The sequence below is a fragment of the Pelodiscus sinensis genome, chromosome 1, assembly GCF_049634645.1.
Source record: "Pelodiscus sinensis isolate JC-2024 chromosome 1, ASM4963464v1, whole genome shotgun sequence".
NCBI classification, from domain to species: domain Eukaryota; kingdom Metazoa; phylum Chordata; order Testudines; family Trionychidae; genus Pelodiscus; species Pelodiscus sinensis.
Window position 1 is genome coordinate 129419753 of NC_134711.1, and position 24494 is coordinate 129444246.

The 24494-nt window shown below is 40.4% G+C and overlaps 1 protein-coding gene and 1 long non-coding RNA gene across 2 annotated transcripts in view; one reads left to right on the forward strand and one right to left on the reverse strand.

Annotated features, from left to right (window-relative positions):
• Nucleotides 1-24494, reverse strand: part of LOC102453877 (potassium voltage-gated channel subfamily KQT member 1-like) — a 723768-nt gene that overhangs the window by 500499 nt on the left and 198775 nt on the right. The window lies entirely within an intron of this gene.
• On the forward strand, nt 15240-22544 carry LOC112544541 (uncharacterized). Its single transcript, XR_003087882.2, has 3 exons — nt 15240-15370; nt 19851-19939; nt 22410-22544. It is a non-coding gene; the product is annotated as an uncharacterized LOC112544541 (long non-coding RNA).

The following is a 24494-nucleotide window of genomic DNA, read 5'->3' on the forward strand; positions in this document are numbered from 1 at the left end:
AGGAGACTTGGCCTGACCCTCAGTAAGTATTCTGACCCAGAAATTTCCATTGTAATCCTAATTATGACTTACAACCAAAATCCATAAGTAACTGAATATCATCCTCAGAACTGGTAAGTCAGGTCTGCAGTCAAGGCAGAGTATTTCTACCAAATCTTAAGTGACTCAGATCAGGTACGTGGCTTTCAACTGACACTCTTCCCCTTAAAATACAGATCTTCACCAGCTCAAAAATCTAGGTTTTTTTTTTTTTTTTTTTTGCTACAGAACAGCAAAACAAAAACAAAACTAGAAACTGTGATATAAATAATGTAGTGGACTCATCCTCTCAAGATTTAGTGCACAGGAGCAGAAATTAGTTTATTCATGTTTAATTTTAAAAGTTAGTTATGATTTCAACTAGGAACATCAGTTAGCAGACTTAAATCAGGGCCACAGAAGACTGGCATGGAGCTAAACTTTCATTAAAAGACGATACACGTCATCTTGCCCTTTTTCTTACAGAGACAAAACCAAAAGTTTAAATTTGCTAGGGAGGCATATCAATGGAAGCCTATTTCTCTCTCAGTCACACACAAATTGAAGTTAATCAGACAAACTATTTATGGCGTATGACATTTAACAAAAGGAGACAATCACTACAACCAATCTGTTTTTTAATCATATGGGTATATAGAATGGGCACACCAGAAGTTCATCCGGATGTGCTGGTGAATGAAGGCAGACACAGGATGTAGGTAAGTGACAGGCGGCAAATTTATTAACTTATCTCAGGGAGAGGGCCCTTTCACCTTGACTCTTACATACCAAGTATTTAAGTGGTCCAGTCAGGAGTTTTACAGAGTTACTATAATATTACCACCCATTTGGGGTAGTCCCTCCTTTCTTGGACTTCTGTGCACTCTTCTGAATCTTCTCAGTCTCTCCAATGCAAAAAGAAGGAGTATATCAAAGAGAAGAAATCAAAATTCCTTTTTTTTTTTTTCAAAAATTCCAGTTGTCCATGTTGTGGCAGGACCAACGAAACCAGACCATTCCTGTCAGGTGTTTGTCCAACTTGTTTTTAAATGGTTCCAGTGATGAGAATTCTATGACCTCCCTTGGAAGCTACTCCAGAGCTTAGTAAATTTTCCCTGATATTTCATCTAAATTTCTCTTGCGGCAGATTAAACCAATTACATCTTGTTCTACTTTCGGTGGAGTTGGAGAACAATTGATCACCATCTCCTTTACAACAACCCTTACATACTGGAAGACTTTATCAAACCATTGATAACTACTCTTTGAGTATGATCTTCAAACTAGTTTTGCACCCACCTTATAGTAATTTCATCTAAATCACCTCTCCGTAGTTTGCTTATGAGCTGTCATATGGGAGTGACAAAAACCTTACTAATATCAAAATGTATCATCTCTACTGTGCCCGCACCAATTCACTAGGTCAGTGTTTCCCAATTTTATTTGGCCATGGAACCCTTTTAAACTCGAAAGAATTTTGTGGACCCCCTAATAACAGTCTTATATATGGAGCTGAAAAAGCGGACCACAAATAAGTAAGGATAATAAGACACAAATGCTAAACAAGGTCATGAGATCAACATTTAGTTTAATTGCATATATTTAAAAACAAAAATCACATTTAATCTGTACAATTTTTAAAAAATAATAAAATGTTATTGTAATGGAATTTTCTTGCAGAACACTTATTTTCATTTCTCGGAACCCCTGGGTTCCCCAGAACACCATTTGGGAAACACTGCACTAGGTCAATAATCCTATCAGTGAAAGAAATTTAGTTTGCTTGGTGAGATTTGTTCATATTAATTGTGTTGAGCAATCTGGTCATTAGCTTGTTAAGTGAAAATTGAAGCAAAATAGGCACAAAGCATTTCAGCTTTCTTGAGCTCATGTTATTAGTTCTCCTCCCCTGCTAAGTAGTGGACATACACTTTCCTTCATCTTTTTCTTGCTCCTACTTTATCTAAAGAATTAATGGACTCACAAGACACCTTTTATTATCTATAACAGTTGATATAGTAGTCCCAAATTTTCCTGAACCACATTAGCCCTCAAATTTAGGGCTACTGATTAATAGCAGTTAACTCCCATGATTAATTCAGGAAAATTAATTGAGATTTTAAAAGTTAACCATGATTAATCAGTTTTAATTATACTGTTAAATGTCAATTAGTATTCTATTGTTTATAAATACTTTGGATGTTTCCCAATATTTTCAAATGTATTGATTTGTATTACAACATAGATTGCAAAGCATACAGTGTTCACTCTACATTATTTTTATTAAATATTTGCACTGTAAACATGATTAAAATAGTATTTTTCAATTCACCTCAATTCAATTCAAGTACCGAAGGGCTCATCTAGACTACAGGGAATGGTCGAAAGAAGATATGCAAATTCCATGGGAATCTGCATATCTTCTTCTGATCGCACTTTCGAAAGCAGAGCTTTCGAAAGTGAAAGTAATTAAGAGCAGTTTTTTTGACGAACCCCCCCTCCTTTGTTGAAAAGCCGCGTAAATCTCCTTTTTAGAGGTAAAGCGGCTTTTCAACAAAGGGACAGTTCACCAAAAAAGCCGCTTCTTAATTACTTTCACTTTTGAAAGCTCTGCTTTCAAAAGTGTGATCAGAGAAGATATGCAAATTCCCGTAGAATTTGCATATCCTCTTTCGACCCTTCAGCATAGTCTAGATATGCCCATAGAGTAATCTCTTTATTGTGAACATGCAATTTATAAATGTAGATTTTTTTGTTATATAGCTAGTCATGCCTCGCTACCATTCCAGAGGATATGCTCTTATGCTGATGAAGCTTGTTAAAAGAAATTGTTAAATAAAATGTGCAACTGAACTCCCAAGGGGGCAGTGGAAGAAACTGTATGTCTCCAGCTCTGTTTTACCCACATTATGCTATAGATTTCATGTTATAGCTGTCATGAATGATGTTTGTTTTAAGAACACTTTCACGGCACGTGTGACAAAACAAAAGGAAAGTAAGAGATTTCTAAAGACAGCTATAGAACTTGACTGAAAGTTTAAGAAAGCGAAGAGCTTTCTAAAACCTGAGAGGAATGAGGTGTGGGGCATGTTTTTTGGCATCTTAGAAGAGCAATGCCCAATGAAGAAAATGCAGAATCCAAGCCACCAAAAATGAAAAGCAGGCTGCTTCTTGTGGCATGTCACTCAGATGGCAAAAATGAACATGTATCAGTCTGCTCTGTATTGGACCATTACTGAGCAGAACCTGTAAGCAAAATGGATTCATGTCCTCTGGAATCGTGCTTAAGGCATAAATTAATCTTTAGCACATCTGTCATGTAAATATCTGGTGATGCAAGCTACAACAGTGTCATGTGAATTTTTGTTCTCACTTTCAGGTGACATAAAAAGAGAAGACAGCATTATTTCCTGCAAATGTAAACACATTTTTTCCTTGCGTGATTGGCTGAACAAGTAGGAGGACTGAGTGGACTTGTAGGCTCTAAAGTTTTACATTGTTCTGTTTTTGAATGCAGTTATTTTTGCACATATTTCTATATTTATAATTTCAATGTGAATGATAAAGAGATTACACTATGGAATTTGTATTAGGTGAATTAAAATATTTATTTTTTCAGAGTAAACATTTATATTAAAAATAAATATAAAGTGAGCTCTGAACAGTTTTCATTGTGTTGTAATTGAAATCAGTATATTGTAGATAACATCCAAATTTAAAATAAAATGGTGTCGTACTGTTTAACTTCGTGACTAAGAATTTTAATGGTGTGATTAATTTTTAAATTGCCTGACAGTCCTACTCAAAATTATAATTGGTCCCCAGGCTTATTAATATTTTCCTGGCACTTAGGTTAGGTATAAATATTAGTGTCATACTTTTCAAAAAAGCCTAATGGCCAGACTATTTTGAAGTATTTGGTACCTAACGAGCCAGAAAGGCACCTAGTGAGTTTTTCAGAAGTGCCCAAGAACCTAAATACTATTGGGAGTTAATGAAAACAGTGGGAGTTAGGCATGTCTAAACACTGAAAAATCTGATAAAGCACCTACCTGCCTCCCTAGGCACCAAAATATTTAAAAAAAAAATCTGGCACTCATATTTACCCTGCTCTGTGAGGAAAGTAGGTGCTATAATTCTTACTTTTCAGCTGTGCAAAACTAAGCATAAAGGAGCCACATGAAAAAAAACCCCTCTTTCAAGCAGTATCTAGAGAGGGAAACTTCACATAGACAGCATACAAAGAGCAACCTAGGATAGGCTAGGTGGCGGAGTCTTTTGTGTGCCCTAAGTAATGTTTGAGGGAAGAGATAAAACACAGAAGAGGATGTAATTTGCTCAAGATCACAATTACTGGGAACAGAATCCAGAGTACATGTTATCAAGCCTCCTTTCTAGAGATTAGACCATATGGCATGAACATATCAAATGCAAGCCCTAAACCACTTTTATAAAGCCATCATTTCCCATCTGACCAACAAAAGGGATCACCCAGTCTCCCTAAATAGTACATATAGGTGCTGATCCTGCATCTGCATGTGTGTACACTGACCCCAGCGCACCCATGCTGATCGCTACTGCTTTTCATGAGGCTCTGTGTAAACTCAGGGTTTCACCCCACCACCACATAGAGGTGCAGGATGAGAGTCCAAGACTAGAAGCCAAGAATTACTTGTGCTGACTGTAAAGTAGCTCTCACTGACTCAATGATTTTCCATCATGCCCTCCCATCCCTACCTCCATGTGTAGCTTCCCACTAAACTAGTCACCTTTCTCCTTGGCTGTTTCCAAATAATCAAGCAAAAAAACCCTTTCCTACTTCTACCTAAACTCAAAGAAAGGTCCAAAGTATCCTAAACTCACTTTTAACCAATATCATGAAAACATTTCTAAAATCATTAGGTATGAAGGGGAAGGTGTACAAAGATACCAATGCAAAGGACATATTCAACATAGAATATTCTATTAGAGTATATACATCCTCTGCTTTAATACAAGTGACATTCACTCGTGTTCCTGCTTGTGAAGCCATATGGAGCTCTGAGCTTGGTTTATTAGCCAAGGTGAATAGGTATTCATATAGCCCTGCAAATCCACAGATATCTGCTTTATAGCCATGCTTTATCTACATCTGTGGATGTCAAGACTGATTTCCATGGCTCATTTTTGCGGATGCAGATACCAATTTTATATCATGTAGGACTCCAGGTAGTCAAAGGATTTCTTAGTAGCGTCAAAACATTTCAACCATGTTTGATGTTACAACAATAAATGACCTCTCCTACTGCAAGCAATTAAAAAAATTCTCTGAAGATGCTCCATAGAAGTAATTCCCCATGGCTTCATCTGTCAAGGAATTTTGCTCTCCTTTGAGGTGCTGAACATCCAGTTCCCATTGAAGTCTATGGGAATTGAAGATGCATAGCACATCACAGGAGTGCTCAGGGACATAGGGGTCCAAGTGTACAGCAAGTTAGCCTCTACTCCTGCCATGAAGCAAAGAAACAGCAGACCTTCCCCACTGTGTTAATAAAAGTTAAATTGCAAAGACAGGTCGAGGGTCATACGTGTGTGGGGGGATCTTTACACTGTTCCAAATAACTGATTTGAGGTCTCAGCTATAAATATAACCAGTGCAGTTTGCTTTTAAGATAAATTTAAGAGATCTAGAGTTTTTAAAAAGACAGGGAACGCCTGGGGAATGGGTTGCTGGGCTGTAGCTGAGCAACAGGGGGGGGGCCGAATATGGTCAGATTGTTTAAATCTAGGCAAACAGCTCATAACTTTAAAATTTACAAGATCTCTTGGTTTTGCAGGCTAGTGCAGAGGTCCAGAATACTCAAACAACATGATTTTCCAAAGAAATGTCTCCTAGGTTTGTAGTAATGAGTGCTCAAAGAAGGGAATTTTCTACCACCACTCACAGTAAATCAGAATCCTGTTTTCTTGAAAGACCCAGGGCATGCTTTGACAGGATGGCTATGAAAATCTCCCCCTTCTCCATGCACCCGCTTACCCCCTTTCATACATTCTATTAAGCAAATTGTATCCAATTACAGGATAAAAATATAACTAGGAAATAAAGATGTTATAATAAAAACATCTGTAATCAAATAGCTTCCACGTTCTGCTCCAGAGTAGTCCATTTTTTCTTCCCTTCAGTTCTTCCTCCACGTTGAAAAATGCTGTTATTGTATTCTGCACATGGGGCATAGAAAAGCTCCCCTAAAGAGAACTTCCAATGAACAAACTCAAGTGTGATCTTCTCCACGAGAAAATACAGCCAAGGTGAAACTGTCTCCTTGCAATAAATTAGCTCTTAAAACATATTCAAAAGGTAACCTTTGACACCCTCCCCCTGTCTGTATTGTTCTCATGACCACCAGTAGGAGATGAGGTTAAGTTGCTCAGTTCTTCTCAGCAATCAATGATGTCTCTTTAGCAAAAGATAGGGAGGAAAGAAGAGAGAGAAAGACAAAAAGGGAGGGGGGACTTGGAAAAATCAAATTTGCTTCTCCATTGAAACATCGGCTTAGTAAGTAAACCAAGGAGGCCCAAACTTCCCCAGGCTGGTGTCCAATTTTACAACATATTTGTAAGTGTGCTCCTGTCTAAATATACTCAATGCATAGGGAAATTCCACACCATGGCTACAGCAAACCGGCCAGCACTCCACAGCCAGCTGCTGCAAGATATTTCAGTTAGGTCTGCAGACTAAAACCATAGAAAGCATATGAAAAGGCCACAACTGACAGCTTCTTTTGGCTGCCTCACATATATAAGACTCATCTTCTGACAAAGTATACGAAGAAGGTTACAGTGCTAAAAATAGAATAATTTGTTAAGTGGTACATTCCACCTACCCATGGTTGGCATATGCTATGTTCATTCATACTCAAGTGTCGACATTTCTCACCCATCTGTTTTGATGTTTTTCACTAAGTGTATAGTAATAATTCTTCTAACGCAATAATAATATAACTATATCATATTATTAGAAGAATTATTACTATACACTTATTGAAAACAGATTAGATAGATCGATGGATCCAAATAATCTTTGTCAATTCAATTAAGTCACACAGTCATCTGCCACTGGTGTCTCAGGTTCCCAGAAAAACTTTTCTTCTAATATTCAATGGCTGCTTCAAAAATTGTTGTAAGAAAAGCTCTCTGGAAAGTGTTTCAGTAATCTGTAACTCACTAACATTAGATTTATTTTATTAGTCTATGCATAACACTGGACCTCTGTACCAGCTGTTGTTGTTATTTGGAAAACAAACTGTTTCACAGTTTCACTACCTCCTCACTGCCTGACTGAGTCACTCCTACTAAGTCACTTCTGCATTTTGCCTAGCTAAGATTAGGGAAGATAAACATTCAGGGTTTCTAGCAGAGGTCCAGAACAGACAATTATTTGGACTATGTTGATTGTGTAAAGAAAAGAAAAAGTCTCTCAGGAGAATATTCATCCAATCCACTGCCAAAAACTTGTAACTAATTTTCAGTAAAGCTGAGCACTTTCATCCAGGCATTTATACTGCATTATACAGAGTGTGTGGAAAATCATCACTAAGGTATGCCAGCTCCTCGCTGACTGTTTTAAAAATCCTTTTAAGCCCATGTTGAAATTCTTGGGAAATCATTCCACGATTGTTGTACAAAAATGCAAATTGCTGCTTCACTTTGCCAAAAAGTTCCTAATTCAAAGGCATCTATGGTACATTTTTTAAGCAAAGAAATATATAGTTAATTGAAAACAGTTTTAGAACAAAAAGCATACCAGAATAAAAAAAGACAAGAGTGAGCTACCATAACTTGCCCAGGCACTCATTAGTGGATCTAAAAGTGACTATACTCTTACAAAGCAATTTCAAAAACCAGCTAGAACCGAGGTTCTTAACCAGTGAGGTGTATCTCCCCAGGAGAGGTGTGAGGTGCCTCCCAGAAAATTTATCGCAATTGCCTTCTCACTGGATAAAATTATAAAGTTTAGATTTCTTTATAATTAATATTATGAATTAAAATTATAAACATTAATTTCTTATTAACTTCTAGAGATCGGCACACTACAATAGCAGTGTGAATCAATCAGGCCTATGTGATGACACATTACAATAACAGTATGTGAGCATTGCTGACTTTCATCTTCAAATATTACGTAAATTTGTTAGGAAAAGGTTCAAAGTAAAAAGCTCATATTATTCATTTAGGCATTGTAACGGGGTTCACTCACACCACAGCGCTACCAGCCGTCGACTTGGGAATTAGCTCAGATGGCTGCATCCCGCTGGTTTGCCAGGTCCCAGCGTTCAGGCAGGCCTCGGGATTTGAGCCGGGCCTTGAGCTCAGGCCGGTCCTCCGAATCCCCAGGCACCAGTAGAGCCTTGGGTTCCTCTAGGTCAGAGGGTAGACCTGCTGGCTGACTTGGCCAGGCCTTGGAGGCCCAGGCAGGGGAGCCTTCGCTGGCCTGAGGGAAGGCGGCTGTGGGAGGCCCAGGTTAGGTCTCAGCCTTGTCAGCCAGGAGCTCTGGGCAGGTGCCTGTCTCCCTCAGATGCTGGGCCTTGACTGAGCTCCCTGGCAGAGTTCTTATAGTCCTAGCCATGCCCCTTAGCTTCCTGTCAGGTGAGGGGGCGGGGGTGTGAACATGAAGTTCACCTTCAGGGGAGGTGTGATGGTAAAAAGGTTAAGAACCCCTGAGCTAGAGAGAGAAACTGCAGACCTTGCCTTCATTTGCAAATTTGACACTTTTAATCACAAAGACATGAACTGGATGTGTTGCTACATTCAACACCCTAATGATGTCAAAAGCTAAGTATCGGGCACTTGCAGCCCACTCTATTAGCCTCATTTAGCATGGACACTCTTAATTTACAAGATTTTTTTCTCTTCTCTTTTTTCCCCACCCCCCAATCTAGGGATGTGAACAACTAGTCAACTATCCAATAACCAAATGCTGATCAGATAGTTGACAAGCTAGTCAACTAGTCGCTGCCCCTCTTTGCTGCCTCTATCACAAAGATGCAGCAGGGGATGTGAGGGAGAGGAGAGGATGCTTCAAAGCAGCAGCACCGCATGGAGCCCAGTGTCTGATGCTTTGAAATGCCGCATACAGCCCGGCGTCCCCAGCTGACCCAGATGCATTCGATGTTTCAAAGTAGCAGTACCACGAAGAGCCCGGGGTCAGCTAAGGACTTTCCCGCTGACCGTGGGCACCATGCAGTGCTGACACTTTAAAATGCCATGGGGAGCACAGGGCCAGCGGGGGACTGGTTGAGTCCCCTGCTGGCCCCATGCTCCCCACAGCACGTTCACCCCTGAAGTGTAACAATAGCCCTTATTGACTAATCAGTTAATTAGCTAATTAATCAAAATCTTACATCCCTATTCCCAACTTCCCTCTTTTACTGCCATTTATTTGTACCTCTGGACCCCTTTCTCCATTCATCTGAAGAAATGGGTTGTGTTCACAAAAGCTTATGACACCATCTACATTTTCGGTTAATCTCTTAGGGTATGTCTACACAGCAACATTATTTCAAAATACTTTAGTCCGCATCTACACAGCAGACAGTTATTTCAAAATAGTGTCAAAATAGTGTCAAGCTGGAGGACTTCTTAATCCAACGCCTGTAACCCTCATTGTACGAGGAGTAAGGGAAGTCAGAGGAAGAGTGCTCTGTTTTGAAATAAGTGCTGTGTAGATGCTCCCAATTTTGTAATAAGCTATTTTGAAATAAGCTATGCAATTGATGTAGCTCAATTTGTACAACTTATTTCCAGTTAAGGCCTGCAGTGTAGACACACCCTAAGGTACTGCAGGGCTATTTGTTGTTTAAGTTGTATCAAAACATAGTGCAGAAGACATTAACTTCCATGATGTTCTGTTTTCATGGGTAAACATCTCTGCACAGAAAAAAACAACAACAACCTGTAGACTTTGAGTATGGAGTTAGGCAACATCCATCATGAGACTACCCACCAAGGGAGATTTACACAAGATTTCACATACACACACCCTGAACTCCAGATGGCTAATAATTTTTCTTACTTTATGTTCCACAATTCTTTCTAATTTTCCAGGATATCATCACAGCAGTTTTTTGATCACTCATCTGTGAAACTTTTGAACTATGATTAAATATAACTTTCACAGTGCAACATGCATACTCTTAAAAGAATATCACCTTCATCTCCACCTGGGAGTCAAAAATCGACTTTAAAAAGCTTTTTACTAAGGCAAAATTACAAAAAAATGTTAATATATCACATCATATGTTACTTATTAAGTATTAGGTTAATATTCAAAGAACCTACATTACACCTAAATAACCTGAACTGGCTGGTGCATGAAATGCATTTCTCTTCACATAAAAACCATGTAACATTAGCTGCTAGTGATGTTCATTCTGTCTCTATTCCTTCTTTTTTGTAAACAAGTAATATACATATACTATTTAGGGATTTAAGTAGAAACCGTTGACTAAAATAAATGACTCTTCCCAGCTTTCACAAGAAAACAAAGGAACATTCACATTATTGCCTCTCTACTGGCCACCATGAATGTTTGGGAATTACTTACTTTGGCAGCTGATCCTGGGGCCAGCTGCCTGGGCACTATGCAGCCAACCACTGCTCAGGCTGCTGGTCTGGGGGACCACCCAAGCTGTGGTCTGGGGGCAACAGGCCATGAGAGTGCCCAAGCAATTGGTCCAGGGTCATCCCTGGGGAGCACCCAAGCTGGGCTATGGAGCAGCAGGTGGATGGAGGCTTTTGGCTCCCACAGCCAGTGCACAGGCCAGACATTGGCCTCCAGGGCCCTGCAGAACAGTGATGTCTAATGCCCCTCCTCCCCCCCGGCCGCCAGCACAGCAGTGCCCTGAGGCGCCAGAAGCTACCAAGATTTAGTTAGGGGGTATGTATATAGTAAAAGTCATGGACCGGTCACAGGCCATGAATTTTTGTTTACTACCCATGACCGGTATATGACTTTTACTAAAGATACACACGACTAAATCTTAGCCTTATTCATTATCCCTGATTATGGAAGCAGCAAGTTGCAAGCCATTTTTTCGCAGAGGTGCTGTCACACAACATCACCCAGCAAGTAACAAAGAGGGTGACTCACATTGGCGCCAACTCAAGTAATGAATAGTAGAAGAACTGTTAGACTTTGCTATGCGCGTACATCACCTAAATCAGGGCATCTCAAATTTCATGTCACCATGACCCCTTTATAACAACAACAACAAAATACTTATTCACAGGATAGGGAACCAAAGCCTAAGCCTGCCAAAGCCCCATCACCACACACAGGAAGGCCAAAGCCAGAGTCCTTCCACCCAGGGCAAAAAGGGCCAGTGCTCAAGGGCTTCAGTCCCAGATGGGAGAACTGTAACCTGAGCCCCACATTCAGTGCTGAAGCCCTTAGACTTTGGCCCCCCGGCCATGAGGCTTGGGCTTCGGGTCCCAGCAAGTCTAGCACCAGTCCTGATGACCTAATTCTCACCCATACCCAAAAAAAGGTGTAGTCATCAGCCTCCCCACACTGAGAGGTCTATGGCTAGGCCATGCTTTTCATGCAACCACAAAATAGCAATGGTAACAGCTCTGGTAGACTTCAGGTAACAGAGCTCTTCTATTAACCTGCTCTGTTAGCAGATGTTGGAATCCTGAAAGGCATTGTTGAAGTTTTCATGCTGACTCTAGCAAAAGTTGATACTCACAAACTTACCCTAGAATTAAGAGATGGGAGCAACTGTCTGGACTGCAGGTAACAAGGGACAAACCCAAAGAAGCAGTCAAGGTTGGGGAGAATCTTAGGGCTGGAATTTCTTATATTACGCTAGATTATTTGTAAATATAGCCAACCTCGAGTGAGCTTTGACCTTATATATTGTAAAAACAAGTAAACCTGTAGCACCTTAGGGTATGTCTACACTACAGAGTTAGTTCGAACTAACAGACGTTAGTTCGAACTAACTTTAATAGGCGCTACACTAGCACTCCATTAGTTTGAATTTAATTCGAACTAGCGGAGCGCTTAGTTCGAACTAGGTAAACCTCATTTTACGAGGATTAAGCCTAGTTCGAACTAGCTAGTTCGAATTAAGGGCTGTGTAGATCCTTAATTCGAACTAGTGGGAGGCTAAGGCTTCCCAGGTTTCCCTGGTGGCCACTCTGGCCAACACCAGGGAAACTCTATGCCCCCCTCCCGGCCCCAGACCCCTTAAAGGGGCACGGGCTGGCTACGGTGCCCGTGCCAGGTGCAAGCCTGCCAGCACCCAGCCAGCAGACCCTGCACCTGGCACGGATCGAGCCAGCCACCCGATGCCCCCCAGCCCTCCCCCTCTTCCCGGGACCAGGCTGGCGGCTCCCGGGAGCTTGCCCGGGACCACAAGAGGCGGGCACCCGCCTGGGCTAGTGCGGACATCGTGGACCTCGTCCACGATCTCCACACTAGGCACAGGAAAGTGGCCGTCTTGGGAAGGAGAGCTGCCAGCCTGGCCACCCAGGAGCAGGTGTGCATGAAAATCAAGGGGGTCCACTGAGACCCCCGACCCTGAGCCCTGAGCTTACAATGGCCGTCCTGGGTCAGACCAAAGGTCCATCTAGCCCAGTAGCCTGTCTGCCAACAGCGGCCAACCCTAGGGACCCTGGAGGGGATGGACCGGAGACAGTGACCAAGCCATTTGTCTCATGCCATCTCTCTCCAGCCTTCCACAAACTTTGGGCAGGGACACCACTCCTACCCCCTGGCTAATACCACTCCATGGACCCAACCTCCATCACTTGATCTCACTTCCCTTTCAACTCTGTTCTAGTTCTAGCCTTCACAGCCTCCTGCAGCAAGGAGTTCCACAGGTTGACTCTTTGCTTTGTGAAGAACAACTTTCTGTTACTAGTTTGAAGCCTGCTACCTATTCCTTTCCTTTGGTGTCCTCTAGTCCTTCTTTATGGGAACTAATGAAGAACTTTTCTGTATGCACCCTCTCCACCCAACTCCTGCTTTTAGAGACCTCTATTCTGTCCCCCCTCTGTCTCCTCTTTTCTAAGCTGAGAAGTCCCAGTCTCTTTAGCCTCTCTTCATCTGGGACCTGTTCCCAACCCCTGATCATTTTAGTTGCCCTCCCCTCTCCCAGCCTCTCTCTTCCCCTCTCCCACCTCTTTTTCCCAGTCTCCCCCAGTTTTGTTTAATTAAGACAGATTCCATTTTTGAACACAATTGTCCTTTATTTTGTACAACAAGAAAAGGGGCTAGGGAAGGGTAAGTGGAAGGAGGTGAGGGAGGAATGGGGCACGAGCCCCCGATGGGGAGGACTGGGCTGGCTCTGTGGGCTTCTGGGGGTGGAAGCTCTCCTGCAGCCCCCCAATTGCTCCCTCTCCCCAGATGGCAGCCTGCAGCAAGTGCAGCCGGGCTGATGGCCGAGTGGTGTGATGTGCCCAGTGTGGGCACTCCGGGCACTCCAAACCAGGACTGGTTTTCAAGCGGGGCACCCCTGAGAACTGTCTGTCCGGGGTGGGGATCGGGACCCTTTAAGCACAGCCCTCGGCTAGCCTGACACACCATCTCCACGCTCTAAGTCCTCCTCTGATGCCCTGCCGGCACTGCTTCCGGCCATCCTTAAGCCCTGTTCAGGGTCCACTTAATGTGGACATGCTAGTTCGAATTAGCAAAACGCTAATTCGAACTAGTTTTTAGTTCTAGACGCGTTAGTTCCAATTAGCTTAGTTCGAATTAACTAATTCGAACTAAGTTAGTTCGAATTAGCGCTGTAGTGTAGACATACCCTTAGAGACTAACAAAAGTATAGGGCATGAGCTATTGTGGGTAAAACCCACTTCATGAGTTGGAGTGATAAAGCTGGTTTTCCCCATGAAAACTCATGATTCTATACCTTTGTTAGTCTCTCATGAGCCATAGGACTACATGTTTTTAAAGTTACAGACTTACATGGCTGATCCTCTGAGACTTCTTATGTATTGTGAGAGAAGTGGGGACTGTGGCTGGAACAGGGTGAGAAGGTCACATACTCATGTACATTAAATATAATGCCCACCACATAAACAAAAGCCAACCAATGAAGGGCTACATACTAGCCCTTCAAATTTTGCTCTTGATATGCCAGTGCCATTCCTGAGCAAACCCACTGAAAGACAAATTTAAAGACACAGAGAGCACTGGCCACTTTGTCCCCCCAGTGATGGATAACCATTATATTCCACAAAGTTCACTGTCTTCTTCTCAAGAGTCAGGATGACAGTATGGGTGTCACAATGCACAGTGGCCTCAGGTGGTATGTGATGCCCTGCTGTTTCCCCATGCTCCCAATAAGGCCCATTGTTCATCTCATCCTGATCAATTTCCACCAAACATACACAACTCTTTACACATTCATACATCATACAATGGCATTAAGGATGGGTGTATCACAAGCTTTCATTTGATACTTCACACAACACTTATAAATATACACTGCGACAGAAATATGTTGTATGTAGTGTGGATGTCAGGCCTGATATGCGATTCAGTACAACAGGCTGTTCTCTACACTGTACAGATGCCATTGAGTGGCTCACAGTCTCATGCTTATATTCCTGAGTTTACAGATTTTGAGATTCACCATATCTCCTTGTAAGTAAGAATTCTGTTATGCAACATAAAAGGAGAGCAATATTTATCTTTTCTTTTTGCCTTATTTCCTGATGTCATGAAGTAATATGTTCTGGGCACATTTTGTTTATGGGGTGGGGGGAGTTATCAGAGTAACTTCTCAGTTCCTCCTTGACCATTAGTTGCATGGTGCTCCTAACTGTGCATTTGAAAAGGAGCAGCATGGACCCTATGAGAGCCAATTGTTCCTTGGGCTGTTTCTCACAATCTGTGGTGAAAAGGGTAGTCTGCAACATGCACCCACATGTGTCCTGCTTCTAGTTATTCAACAAAAACTCTTGAAAACGCTGTTCTAAAGGCTCTGAGCATCTGGAAAGGCATTGTAGAAAGGCATTCCAGGATGGAATGTTAGTAATAGAAGGCATCTTTCATACATTCTATAATCCAGTGTTTCTCCAACTGTGCTCCACGGAGCCCCAGGGCTCTGCAAGAGATCTCCAGGGGCTCCACGAGGTTGACAAACTGGAAACATCGATAGGTACAACACGTACAATCAGTGGACCGCTGAGACTCCTCATAAGTACAACACATACAATCAGTGGACCACTGTGGCTCCGCATAAATTTTTACGCATGTAAAGGACTCCAGAGCCCAAAAAGTTTGAGAACCAGTACTATAATTGATCCACCCTGAATCGGATGCACTGCCCTATATCAGGCAGGTACCTCTTCCTTTCAGGTAAGAAACTTCTTAGACAAGGATTATTGTAGCTTGCTGAGTTAAATTTTAGTCACCAAGAAAGCATTATTATACTTTTGATTTATAACCATTTTCTGTTTCTGTTATCTCTGCTTAGCATCACTTAAATCCATGTTTTCTTAATAAATATGTACTTGTTTGATTATCAGTTTGTCTTAATATGGTTATATTAAAGTGAGAAGACTGCTCAGCTGACTGAACAGGCTGGTGTGTACATTGTGTCTTTAGAGACAGCAGACTTGGCAATTTCAAGTCCACAGAATATTGCTCATTTTTGTTTAGTATATGCATGTGAACAGAACATTCATGTGATTCAAAAATACAATACTAAGACACCTCATTTCATAACAGGCAAATTAGTACAATTGGTATTTGGTAATTCCATTAGGATCCAAAGGGTCTTGTTTCAATCTTTTTTGAGAAATAGAGTAGCTCTAGAAAGGTTTTACTCTATAGTTGACAATACAGAATAACCGGGGAAACTCATCATTTCATTAAGTCTAAACAGACTAGCAAACATATCAAATGGAATTACAGTGGGCTTTACACACAGGAAAATTTCAAATAAGTTATAAAACTAGTCTGCTAAACAGATTTAAAAACTTGTTAGATTCATAGATACCCAGTTTTGGGTAATATGGCAAGTTCTACTACGTTTGGTGTATTTGAAACTCATTCAGTAAAAGTAAATGAATCTGCCTTAAACTGGGTCTGCTATGCTCTTGTCCACTGTACTACAAAACAATTGTCCTATCACAATCTGAACTGGAAAGGAAACAAACATGTTTTTTACCCTTTGGTGATTGTACTGGCTGTACCCTTTAGCAGCCCTTAACACCAAGGCTATGTCTACACTCACGGCTTCTTGCATGAGTAATATGCAAATGAGGCTAAGCGTGGAATATTGCTGAGCTTCATTTGCATACCTAATGAGCCACCATTTTTTCAGAAGAGGCTCTTGCGCAAAGCCGTTCTTCCTCTCAAGTAATAGGTGTAATGGCATTGCACAAGAGGGTTTTTCTTGCGCAAGAAGGGGCAGTGTAGATGCTCCTTCTTGCACAAGAGCCTCTTCTGAAAAAAAATGGTGGCTCATTAGGTATGCAAATGAAGCACAGCGATATTCCACGCTTTGCCTCATTTGCATATTACTTGCGCAAGAAGCTGCACGTGTAGACATAGCCCAAATGTCTTTGCTACAATTAAGTAGATGGGCTATTTAATTTTTCATAAATTCATCTAATTTGATGCACACATTTTCCATTGCAGTGTTGTCCTTTTTAAAAGTGTTTGTAGCCAATTGGTTTTGAAATGGGTAGGTGTAGGGTAGGGGTTTGTCAGTTCTATTAAGCTGTTTTGATATTCTTTTATAAAGGATCTTAAAGGTGTTCTGCCAGATGCATGGTCTTATTAATCAGGTTCATGGGGTTCAAGGTTGCCATTCAGCATTAATTACAGTTCACAGCTTGTGGTGATGTTTAAATGACAAGTAATATTTAATGTTTAAAGATACTTTGATAATGTGTATCCTTCATTAAGCTTCAGATCAGAAAGTAAATAACATTCACTAATAAACAGAGCTAGTAACTTAGTTTGTCAGTAATACTTCTGGCTATCTTTGAAATACCTACAAATTTCAGTTGGCTCAAAGTTAACTAAATCGGGGGAAAAAAACAGGTTGTGGCTACTGCTATAAAAATGGTACAACACCTAAAGCAAGACAGTACAATGGAAACAGAATGACCCAGAGCTTTTTAAATGTGCCTTGTTTAAAGATTTACTACTAAGTAAAGTTTTTGTGAAATAGCTGGGTCTAAATGAAAATCCTATGCAAAGAGAAAGGGTATACTTTTTTTTTTAACTTTTATAGTAGTACTTTTGCATGTTTTCAATCTGCATAGTGTCATTGTAAAACTCTGGAGAGGTAGGGGACAGAGAGATCTAAGGCTTGTCACATTTTGACAGTGGCAGGAATGATGTCATCAGAAATAACAGCTCTTTTAAAAGGCTGATTTAGTCTTTGGCAAACTGACTAGGACAAGCTGCTACAACAGATTTTGCCTGCTCTCTCTTCTGCAGTACTTATTCCTTAACTTATTAAGAATTCAAGAACAGTTGAGGCTTTGAAACAGAGACGAAACAGAGCCAAAAAAAGTTCTATTATAAGTCTCATTATACTGAGTTCCTTCCACACACATGCTAACAAACATAGCACTTCTCTTGTCTGTGTACAATATACTTGCTTAACTGAACCATATTTTAATGACAGTGCCATATTGAAGACCTTCTGTTTTTTTTCCTGATGTCTTGTATTGTGGTTTAAATACAAAATACTTGCTGTCTCCACGCAATCACACTTCTGCAATTACTCCTATGTCTCCTGATAGTACTTCAGCAATTGATTTTATCTTCAACTGGAATGTTTTTTTCCATAGTATGTTAATTTCTTGTTTTGTTTAGAGGAAGTATGTTAAGCTGATTTCAAAAAAATGCTTTACTAAGTGCAGGTCAGATGTTATTTAATACTTTCATGCTGAAGCTAGGCCTTGCATCTACTAAAGTTGATACTCTCACTAGTTGCTTTTCAATAACTGCTGAGTTGACATTTAACAAATGGACATGATTCAACGCAAATAGTGAGATAGGTGTCGTAATTCTAGGACAAATGTTTCTGTACATTTTAAAAGCAAAAAGTATCTTTATTTTTGCATCTGAACCATGTCACATAAAAAGCTTGGAAACAGTTTCTTAAACAAAAAATCCAACAACATTCAATTATCTGGTATTTCCCTCCTCCGATCCTTCATTACTAAGTGTTAAAGATAGTTCCCAAAAAAATGAAGATTTTTTGTTGTTGTTTACAGTCTTTTTGCTTGATTCATTCAGTGAATGTTTTGTTTTTTAACTTCAAAATGAACATTTTCCATCGCGAGCTGAAGAAGCTGTAAAATAAATCACCTTTCAGTAAGTTTTCTGAAAAGCAAAACAATTTTTAATTTTTACTTCTGCTTTTTTGACTACGGATGCAAATGAGGCAAATTTCTACCTGAAAAAAGGATTATGAAAATTCCCTTTTTTTCTGAGGGCATAATTTGATTGTTTTTATTACAAAAAGCCTCATTCATTGATAACCAACCTAGCTATTTCTAAGGCCACTTTTAAGCATGACACCTGTTTTGTTCAGCCTTTCTTTTATTAATTGTGTAAGGTTGATTTTTTTTAAAGTTCAAGAGTATTACATCATTCAATAGGTGAAGCAATTTGGAATCTTATCAATTAGTTGCTAGTTCACAAGTAAAATTAAAGAGCTTCTGTGGCTTAGTGTAACCACATTTTTAAAATGAGCATGACTGATTTTCAATAATCCTATGTAATGAAGGATACTTGGATGATGTGCTGGAGGACAGTATGTCAGAAATATTCAGACAACTGATTCAGAACTTTTCCCTCTCATTTTAAAAGATGTTATGTATATTTTGTCACTGACAGATTTTTTCTGAGGAGCAACTATATCTAAAACTAGATGAGGATTATTGGCCCTACCTGAGGTTCGCATAGTACATCTATGAAGCAAGACCTACAGGAATGATCTGGGGCAGGGGTGGCCAGCCCATTTAACAAAGAGAGCTGAAACAGCGGCAGAAAAAATGTGAAGAGCCCCCCTTAAAGAAACAAGCTTAGGCTTTTTGGCCATATCGGGCTCCCATCGACAGCCGCTATCTTAAGCACCATTTTGAATCACCTCCCCAGTGAGCATAGGGGAGCCGGAGGTCGGGGGTGGGGGGGGATGGATCTGAGGGTGGGAGCCCATGGGGGAGGGGGGCGCACAGGAGCAGTTTTGTGAGCCGATTCTGCTACAATGCAATTTGCTTAATTGACTGACAAATCAGCTATTACCTCATTCTGCCACTCTTAGGTTGAGTTGTATGATACCCCCTGAGTAGTTTCCAGACTTTAACTTCTCACTATCTCCATCAATAAACTGAATTTTTAAAAGAAAGCACCAAAATGTAGCCTGCTCCTATTAAAAACTTCTAAACATACAGTCATCTACAAAAGAGCACTTCACTTGCAACAATATTAAAATATTCTGTTTATCCATCTGTCCTACAAAGCTCTCCAAACACAGATCTTAGCAGATAAGATTATATAAAAATGTGTAGACTTGGATAGTAATTAAGATTAACATGTGGGGTATGCCATGCCCAGTATGTAACCTAACCCCTCCAATGTGCTTCTTGAATTCTCCCTCGATTTCTGCAAACATAATAGGCACTGTGTGTCTCACTTCAAAGGAGAACTGTGTGGGTTCTTGTTGCTCAGCATGGTGGTCCTGGCTCAAGTGGCCGTGTCTTTTTTTGTTTTACATGGTGGGGGGTGGGAGGCGGGTGGAGGCTAAAGCTGACTTACTGTACTACAAACATTGTGGTCTCAGCCTTTCTCTCTCTACTCATCCTCATAGGAAAACAGATGAGCTTTTATAGAAGTGTGGCATTCTGTAGTTGTTCTGCACTTGCCAGAAGGAAACTGAAGTGATCCTATTTAAAAATGGTAACAGTTTTAATGTTTTAGTGCACTTGCAAATATTTATCATATATTCATTTAATAATACAACCCATACTGTTCAATACATGGTGTTTCAGATTGTTATGCTTCTTGGTACAGCATCCCTTGTTTAGAGTTATGTACAGTAACTTCAACCGGACAATTTTTTCTGCTAGTTTTTCATTTTCACTGAAAAATGCATGTTTTGGGGTACCAAAATTACTCACAAGTTCAGTGAATAATTTAATCTGAAAACTGAAAGTACTCTTTAGAAAAAAGTCAAAATAATGTGTTACAACATTACAAAAATGATGATGCTTTGTTTAAAAATTTAGCTCTATTAGAAAACCCAATAAGGGTTAAAAATCACGCAAAAACAAAATAAAAAGATAAAAACAAATTAATTCCAGGTTGAATGAAATTAAATGTTTAGTTTCTCTCTTTTTTTAAAGCTGAAAAAATTCAGTTTTGGATCAAACCAAGGCATGCTTCCCCTCCCCACCTGCCCCCACTTTACTGCCACATACCTGAATATTTCATCTTGATCCCCAAACCAAAAGAAAAAAATAACATTATTCACTGAGCTTGAGCATGGACCACAGTTCAGCAATATACTTAATATACTTATATATACCTATACTTGATTTCAAAGTATACGTGGGTAGACGCATTCACGTTATTTGGACTGCCCATGTACTTCAAGTGTAACACATGCTCAAGTATCTTCGTGTATCTTTTTCTGCTTTTCTTTCCAAAGAGGTTTTTCCAAAATTTGGCATGTCTACTTGGTGCCAAATTTCAGAAAAACCTCCTCTTTCAACACTTCTCTTCTGCCTAGTAAAATGAGGTTTGCAGGTATAGCAAAAAAACTTCCGGAAAAGCAGACATGTTCCTTGGACACGGCATAGCTTTTCCAGGATACCTCCAGTATCCCAGAAAAGAGCTGCAGTCTAGACATAGCCTTTGTCTATGGGCCCCTGGAGAATCCAGTTTAAACTAGTATATGCACACCTTTCCGGGGGCAGGAAGGATGCTTCTCTGGATATATCACAATCTGAGATAATCTGCCTAATTACCTTCTGACTGTTCCTATTTACCCTACCCATGGAAATACACACACTTCCACAGTAACACATACACAGCTGCATTTGTAATATAACGGACCCCGGAATTATTAATCTAATTCAATAAAGTGTAATTTCATTCATGATGAGTAGTCCTGTGGCACCTTAGAGACTAACAAAAATATATAGGATCATGAGTTTTCATGGGTAAAACGCACTTTATCAGATGAGTTGGAGTGGAAATTTCACAAATAATTGTGTTTCACCCACAAAAGCTCATGAATCTATATATTTGTGTTAGTCTCTAAGGTGCCACAGGACCACTCATTGTTATTAGTTACAAACTAAACACTGCTACCCCTCTGAGACTTTCAATTCAATGACGTTCATTCAGGAAATGACAGAAAATTATCATTCTGTCACAGGCTTTATTTCTATCACTAGTGCTGACTCAGATAAAAGTCTCTGGAAAATTATTTCAACTCTGATTCAGTTTATCTGTTTATAAAAATGCTACAGGAATTCTGAGGCTTAAAAATGTCACGTTTGTAAAAGATTTTGAAATCTTTGCATGAAAGCTTCTGTCTGGGCATGAAGATTTCTGTTATGACACCAGAATTAGGATTATATCAGTAAGGTTGTTAGCTGAATTAAATTGCTACTTTTCTGGATGTGATGTGTGTGGAATAAAATTAATTCTCTCCAGTGTAGTAATTACTATATGAAATTTCACAGCCCGTGTTGATACTGGCAGCCAGACTAAAATCTGACACGATAGCATTGCCTACTACAAACATTCAAAAAAAATGAAGAATGACTAAAAGTATAGATTTGGATTTTTTTCCCCTTCTAAATTTTTGTACCTTTAGGATTCATGTTTTTCAGCATTTTTCTATGCCATGGGTATAGAAACTTTTCCCCCCTCTTTCTAATGAAAGCTGAGATTCTCTATTATTCACATGAATCCAGGAACTAGGGCTTTATGAAAAGTAATACAGATCAAGAGACTTTCAATGATTCATGAGCAACATTACAAGTATATTGAAAGCAGCTACAATCTCCCATCTGCCAGGGGAACTCTAAACAGGTGTTGGAAGTTTATTCTTTCAGGGAATCTGGCAAAGTATTTGTAAATACAATTAAATTTATAGTTATTTTAAAAACAAGAACCAGGAGAGAAAAATCCATTTTTAACTCTATATTATCTGTTTAGATTATGATCAAATATAAAGGGCTAAATCTCTTCAAAATAGATTGTTTTTAAAACTTTTGAAGTGTTTGTTTTCACTAACTCAGGCTATCTGGGATCTCTTGTGGATAAAATCTGCAGTTAAACTGGTGGAAAATATAACTTGGCATACTATGCAGATGTTATCATAAACTGTTAACTTTTTTATTTGGTTTTATTAAAGAACTAGTGAGTAGAACCAGAGGAGTGTTGGCTACAGAATAACCAGGCCTCCACCCGGCTCAGAATTTAGTGAAGAAGCTGACCAAGTATCTCACTCCCACAAGAGTGCCAGGAGAAGCAAAAGGGCTGGCTGGAGGGAAATAAACACTGTTCCAGGGCTAGTATGACTGTATCTGCTAAGAATGTTACTTGGAAGAAACAAGACAAATGGGGACGTATTGTATGAGTCTTGATACTTTTACTCCAGCAGCTACCGGCTGATTTATAAGCTACAGAAAAAAGATTGAGACCTACTTTTAAAAATGAGAAAGGGTTGCAACTGCCAACTTTGCTATTCCCTCCACATAGAATAGTCCAGAAAAGAAAGAAACAAGGACTGTGATATACCTAAAAACTGGATACAGCGTGAGCCAGTGTGACCCAGCGGATACAGCACTAATCTGTGGCTCAGGAAACCGCAGTTCTGTTCCCTGATCTGCTAGTCACCTTGGACAAGTCACTTAGCATCTCTGTGCTTTAATTTTCCCATCTGCAAAATGTGGGTAATGATACTGACATCCTTTGCAAAGGGCCTTGACATCCACTGACTAACAGAAATCAAAGCGCTAGTGTTAGGGTAGATCCAAACCTCTCTTACTTCTGATCAAGTGAACAGCTTAGACAAATAGCATTGCTCTAATACTTCACACTTGCAGAGCTCCTCTGGGCTGAGCTTGTCCACTCAGTTTACTAGCACTGGTTCTCAAAGCAGCCCTGTAAGGGAGGGTAGAGTGCATAGTTTTATCATCTCTCTGAGATCAACTGAAAAGGGTGAGGTTAAGCAACATTCCCAAGGTGACCACGTGAATTAGTAACAGAATCAGGCTCTCAATTTTGTGCTTTAACCACAAGCAATTTGAACTAGTATATGAACACCTTTCCTGGGGCAGGAGGGGCACTTCGGACATGTCAAGACAGCATTTCCCCTGTTGGTTTCCTTGTTCTGTTAATGGGATTTCCATATTTCACATAGTCAGGGGGTACTGGTGCCTATAGGGAATGAGGGTTCAGGGAGGGCCACTCAGAGGGGCAGGGAGGGGACATGTGAGGGCGGTGCACCTCCAGAGTGCCGCCCCAATTCAATTGTGCACATAGTATAATATAAAAGAAAGTGGGGAAAATAACAGAATTAGAGTCAGATGGGTGAAAAAGGAGTCCTTGGGGCCAGTGAGGGCAGCTCTGTGCTCCTAGAAGGAGCAGGACTGAGGGTAAAAGGGGCAGGGTTGAGGGCAGCCGGCTCTCAGTGCTGCCCAGAACACGGTGCCCCTCCCCCCCATCTTCCAGCCCTTAGCACCATGGTGCTCCACTGTCAATGTAAAGGGCCCAGGGCTCCAGTTGCTGCCATTGCTGCAGTGGCAGCGGCTGGGAGCCCCAAGCCTCTTTGGATCACTGGGCCCCCTGCGAATTGCTCCCTTTGCCCCCCTGTTGGTAGACCTGAGCATCATTTAAGATGCCATAGTAAAATAGAAGACACTGGGACTTAAAAATTGCCTTGAGCGGGATTTCTTTTTGAACAGCTTAAGATCCATTATTTAAATCCAAGAACATAGTGGGCTGGAAATATGTGATTGATTTCAGAGCTGGATAAAATTAAATGGGCTCCGTCCTGCCCTCTGATTTCCTACCATGTACATCTTTAAGCTGTTGAGCTTGAGAACACATTTGCAGGAGCTGCTTTTACAAGATCTGTCAGCACAATATCTGCACAGCCAGGACAGGAATTATTCCCCTGCATCAAGCATCAACCCTCTGTGCATGTTTTAGGTGAGGCAGTACTATCTACAGATCGCTGTCAGGGTTCCCTGATGGCCTTGCTCTTTTATGAAAGATTTAAGTTATAGCAGCATGGACTATCATTCTGGCACATTTTAGAAGACAGAAAAATGGGTTCAAAAATATGGCACTTTGAACACTACCAGTGGATTTGCCAGTGCTTCTAGAAACATTGACTGAGATTTAGCTCCAAAACTCATTAATTTTGATTGGAGTTGTGCGATTAAATCCTATAGTCATTTTTGAAAACTTCCAAACAATTTTGTCTCAGTCT